The sequence below is a fragment of the Petaurus breviceps genome, unplaced genomic scaffold (genome assembly GCF_028583685.1).
Source record: "Petaurus breviceps papuanus isolate PSGF00001 unplaced genomic scaffold, PetGlider_PUasm1.0 90683, whole genome shotgun sequence".
Classification (NCBI taxonomy): Eukaryota; Metazoa; Chordata; class Mammalia; order Diprotodontia; family Petauridae; genus Petaurus; species Petaurus breviceps.
Genome location: NW_027187308.1, coordinates 526523 through 532481, shown reverse-complemented (window position 1 = coordinate 532481; position 5959 = coordinate 526523). Strand labels below are relative to the sequence as shown.

Sequence of the window (5959 nt, the reverse complement as noted above, 5' to 3'; positions counted from 1 at the left end):
CTACTGAAAGAAAGAGGCCATGTGAGCAGAGACTCAAGGAAAAATTACTAAAATTAGGTGCATATGTTGTGGTGAGGGCATGTAAAAATTAGAATAAAGGGTAAGAGGGGGTTCATGCGTGTAGGACAAGGTTGTAATCAATCCAGTGGGGCTGAGAGTGAGTCTAAATTTCAGAATATAATTGGCATAATAGGCCTTTAGGAAAGAGAGAAATAATCCTTAGGAATAGGGCTTACTCTTTATCCTTGTATAAAGTAAGATACTTAATTTATCCTCTATAAATCATTGACAATGGGCCTGTTTTAGGCTCTCAGTAAATAATTACTGTTCAGTGATTCATTACAAAGAAAAAGCATCCTTGGTAATGTCGCACATTAGGGATGATATATCAAAGATCGTAAACTATGGTTTGTATAATATATATATATATATGTGTATATACACATACACATATATACACGCATATGTATGTAATGTGTGTTTTACATCTGTGTATATATGTGTGTGTGCATATTTACACATTTCATATATCTACATATTACTAAGGGGTTTACTTTCTTAAGCATTTAATCTGCTTTGTGGATACCATTCAAAAATTACATCTGCTAAAATTATATTTGGTTTGTAAAATTTGTATTAGCTCTGCCAACATTTACCAGTCTCTTTGGTTAGGACAAAAAGAATGCCTTTGTTTGAAACAAATACCAAATTTCTCACACAGATTCCCATGAAAACTGAACCAAAAAAAAAGAGAGAAAAGAGAACTGTGGAATATTAAATGCCTGCTACACCTGCTTCCTGATTCTTATTAGGCCAGCTGACTGATTCTCATTTAGTTCACTCATTTTTTTAAAGCTCTGGGCACTTGGGTCAGTGCATATTTTTGTGGCTGCACTAAACATTTTATTAAAGCTATTAAAAGATTAAGAATAAAGACCTGGCACATATAAAAACCAAAATGTAATTTTCCATATGTAGGTGATCTTCTGGAATGCTTCTCAACTGAAGGAAGATTGTAGTTGCTAAGCAGATTGGTGATTTATTAAGACAGGTAGTAGCACTGTAAATATAAAAGGATATTTAAACAGCTGGTGTCTCTGTGATTCTATCATCAATCTACCCTGTAGATACGGTGTCAAGATGTGTACAGAATGGTTAACACTTCTTTCAGAATGTGCTAGTGAAAATGGACAGATTCACTACATACATCTTGACTTTTTATTTTTAATACAACAAAAATACTATTCATTGGGCTCATCTAAATGAAGTCTAAGATTAAAATAATTACTTGAATTTCCACGGAATTCCATTTTTTCTTAAACTTTGTGCTTCAGAATTTTCCATAATATAATATGAATATAAGTAAATGTCTATTATGTATGTATATGCATAGGTATACATGTATATATGTGACATCTCAAAAGCTAAACTACCAATCTGGCAATATGTATCTTTATTAAATAGTCTTTGCTAATTTTTTAGTAATAAATTGTAATTTTTAAAAGCGCATGACTGAGGATCTCAGAGGCTCGTAATAAGAGGATAATGAAAATAATTTGTAGCCATATGATCAGTTTAGCAAGCCTGAAAGCCCAGATGAGAACATTTTATGAAAATGATTAATTCTACATGATTCATTTCCATTCTGTGAACATTTAATGTATATGAGGCATGGTGGTAGATCTGGGAGAGCTACAAAGACCATGAGGCATGGTCCTTATACAGAAGGAGCATGCAATATTGCAGGGGAGATAAGATGTTCAGGAATAAATATAACACAAAATTATTTGACAATCTGAAGGAGGCAGAAGTCATTTACAGCAACCATTTATTATAGGTACCTACAATGTGGCAGGCACTGAATTCCCTCACCTCAACATTCCCTAACCTCAAACATCTTAATTCTGTTGTGGGGAAATAACATGAATACAGGCAAATAAATACAAAATAATGTCAAGGAAGAAGATAGGGAATAGCAACAGGGAAATCAGGAAAACTTCCCATAGCAAGAAGACAAACTGGGGATGCTGTTAGGCAGAGTTGAGGAGGAAGTAACTTTCAGATATGGGGACAGCCTGAGCAAAGGCCCAGAGACAGGAACTGTAATGTCATATAAAGGAAACTGCAAGTAGGCTTGTTTGTCAGGGACATAAAATACATGCAGGAGAGCCATACACAATGAGCTTAGAGGCTGCAAAGGGCTTTGAGTCTCAAAAAGAACAGGTTTGTTTCTGGGGGGAAAATTGTTTGGGGTGGGGTCCAGAACTGTGATTTTATCCTATGGATTACTCCAAGAGTAGGAATTCTTTCCATTTATTAAGGTCAGCAACTCATATTGAACTGGACTTCAATTCCTGGGTAAATTCTAGAATGGCTCATTAAGGAGATGGATGGCAAACATCAAGAAAGGGAAGTGGTCATTATAAAGTGGCAGCATGCATTCATTAAGAAAGCGTGCATAAAAGCATATTAGTAACAACCATAGTTTATTGATTATACATAGAGTTATTGACTTAGGCTCAGGAAGATCTGGGGTCAAATCCACCTCTGACACATCCCCACTGTGTGACTTTGGGCAAGTCATTGAATGTCTTTGGACCTGACTTAATTTTCCATTCTGTAAAATAAAGACTTGGCCTCAAAATTATCTTCCAGCTTTAAATCAGTGATTCTTCCAACAGGATATGGACAAATCATGTAAGACTAAACTGATTTTCCTTTTTTTATAGGATTTCTAAACTAGGATATGAGGAGGATGTTCTGGATATAGTTTATCTAGATTTTAGTAAAAGTTTTGATAAAATATCTCATAATATTCTTTTATAAATATCTGATGGAAAGGTAGGGACTAAATGCTACTGCAATTAAATAGATTCAGAACAGGTTGGATGGTCATACCCATGGAGTCATTTTTAATAATTCAATATAAATGTAGCAGGAAGTCTCTAGCCTAGTGTGCCCCCGGGGACCTGTGTATGGCCCTGGGCTTTTTTTACATGTTATCAATGATTTGGATAGCATGCTCAACCAATCTGCAGGTGAGATCCTATAAATCTGGGAAGGATAACTAATGTGCTTGTTGATAGAATCAGGCTTCAAAGATATCTAGACAGGCTAGGGTCTTGGGCTTTTGAATATAAGAAGATGAAATTAAATAAAAATAAATGGAAAGGCTTGCAATTAGGTACAAAAGTCAGCTTCATAAATACAAGAAGGGGAAGACATGATTAGACAACACTTGTTTAAAAGATCTGGGAATTTTAGTGAATTTAAGGTTCTAGATGAGTCAGAAGTATGATTTGGCAGTCAAGAAAAAAATGAAACTAATGCAATTTGGGGCTGCATTATGAGCAGTGTAAATTCCAGGAAGAGGTAAGTGACAGTCCCACTCTACTATACCTGTTTTAGATTTTATCTGTAGTGTTATGTTCAGTTGTGAATACCACTGTTAAGGAAGAAAGTTAATTTGCTGGAGAATATGCAGAGGAGTAGGGGCAGGTAAGTAGTGCAGTGGATAGAGCACTGGTCTGGAGTCAAGAAGGTATATATGAGTTAAAATCTGGCCTCAGACACTACCTTGGTGACCCTGGGCAAGTCACTTAAGCCCTATTTGCTTCAGTTCTTCACATGTAAAATGGGGACACATGGGAAAAGGATACAGTATCTTTGCCAAGAAAACCCCAAGTGGGATCACCAAGAGTCCGACATGACCAAATAATAACAATACAGAGGAGGACAAGTCGGGTGTTAAAGGGACTTGTGCCGATGGTGTATGAGAGTGGGTTACAGGAACTGGGTACGTTCAGTCTGAAGAAGAGATGACTCAGGGGGGCCATGATATCTGACTTCAAGTATTGAAAGAACTGTTGTGTGGGAAAATTATTAAATTTATTCTCTTTGGGGCAGAATATGGAACAATGAGTGAAATTTGCTAAGAGAGAAATATAGGCCTCATGTCTGGAAAGAATTACTAACAAGTAAAGCTAGACCCAAAGCAGAATGCACTGCCTTGGGAAGTGTGGTTTCCCTTCTCTGAAGGTCTTCGAGTAGAGGCTTATTATAATTTTTCAGTCACATTGTAATAGGGACCCCTTTCATATATATATATATATATATATATATATATATATATATATATATATATGTATGTATGTATGTATTAGGGCTAGATGGCTTCTGAGGTCCCTTCCAACTCTCAAATTCTCTGATTCCATCATTTATCTGTAACTTAGTCTTAGAGAATTGCTTGTGGTCACTGAGAGATTAAGGGACTTATTCATGGTCATGCATCTATATATCTCTATCTCTATCTCTCTATCAATCCATCCATCTATCTATCTGTCTGTGTATATATTAGTGATAGAATTTGAACCCTGGCCTTTCTGACTCCAATGTCTAGCTTTCATCATTTGTACCAGGCTTCTTCTGGAGAGTTTGCATTTTATCTCAGGGGAGTTCTTAACCTCTTGGATCCCTTTTTAGAATAATATTTTCAAGTGCATAAAACACATGGCATTATAAAAGAAACCAATTATATTAAAAGAAATATCAAAATATATTTTAAAAGTTCACAGACCACAGGTGAGAAACTTTGTCTTAGAGGATATTGGAAGGTATGAGAGTTTCTTGAGCAGGTGTGTTAGGCCTCTAATTAATAAATATAAATTTGGTAGCTATATGGAGTATGGATTTGATTGTGTGTGGTTTGTCCTTTGTTCTCAAAGAGGACCATGACATCAGAGACATGATGACATAACTTGCAATTGACTTTGATTTGAGTGAGGGAGAGCTGTGAAAAGTTACCAGCCTCACTTTCTACTCTAGAGCCATCTGGGTAGAATGGTCAACTATTGATCGGGACAATTGGAGATGGCACAGGATGCAGTGGGAGAGCTTTGCCCTTTTAAGCTATGGTCTTTTCAAGTTCTCACTCACAGGGAGGCAACACCCATTCAGTGAATAGGCCTCTTTATAAGAAGTGAGTCAAGGGATGGCCCCTTTAATCAGAAAGAAAAGAAAAATCAAACTAGGAGGGGAATACCCTCAGGGTTGCTAACTGAGGCAGGAGGGCCCCAAAATAACCATTAAGTGGTGCTTCGGTAGGGATCTATGGTTGTCTGATCCAAGAGATCCAGAGTGAATTGGGATTAAGGCTTGGTTTTGGAGAAAGAAATCTAGCCAGTAAACCCCAAATTAACTAGGTAGATTTTGGCCATCAAAATTCACTTTCCTTTGGGCAGAACACCCTCAGGTAAGGGAAGGAGAGAAAAACAAGGAGGCTTCAAGTATTTACAGAGCTGTTGTGTGGAGAAGTTATTAAATTAATTAAGGGGCTGTTGCAATAGTTCAGGCAAAAGGTGATGAATACCTGATCTAGGGTAGTGGCCATGTAAGAGAAGGAATTACATGGGAAATAATCTTTGCCATCATGGTTGTATATGTTGTAATGTTAAATTGGGTTTTCAGTATCAAGTATGATAGTGCTCTCAATGCTTTATTATTATCAAATTCATCAAATTAAAGATGTTGTTCTTTCAACTAAAAGTACAGGGCAACAGTTTGCTTCTTTATTCTAAAATATAATAGATTCTAATAAAATGCATAAAACAATAACAGTAAGCCTCCAGTACAAAAACTTGATATACCCAAAAGCAAATTATAATAAATAGGCTTATAAAGAATCATCCAAGACCAGGAATCTTCATATGAATTTATTCCCAAAACTAGACATATGAATAAACCCTTCTTCAATGATGATTTGGTAAAGGATAAACTGCTACTTTTAAATAGGTCTCCATGGTAATGCTCTGTCAAATACAATTAATTTACAATCACAGAATAAACAAAATGCAAATGTTAGTTTTGTTAAAAAAAAAATAAGGTAAGCCATTAATTTAAGCATTCATGCTTTTCAAATCCTTTCTTTTCCTATAGAAAATAGGAACAAGCTAATCTACAA

At 35.9% G+C, this 5959-nt stretch overlaps 1 protein-coding gene and 1 long non-coding RNA gene across 6 annotated transcripts in view; one reads left to right on the top strand and one right to left on the bottom strand.

The window, feature by feature from the left end:
- Positions 1 to 5959, top strand: part of ALCAM (activated leukocyte cell adhesion molecule) — a 252179-nt gene that overhangs the window by 78687 nt on the left and 167533 nt on the right. The gene's annotated exons all lie outside the window — the stretch shown is intronic.
- The window catches only part of LOC138144012 (uncharacterized), a 152479-nt gene that overhangs the window by 42323 nt on the left and 104197 nt on the right, over positions 1 to 5959 (bottom strand). The window lies entirely within an intron of this gene.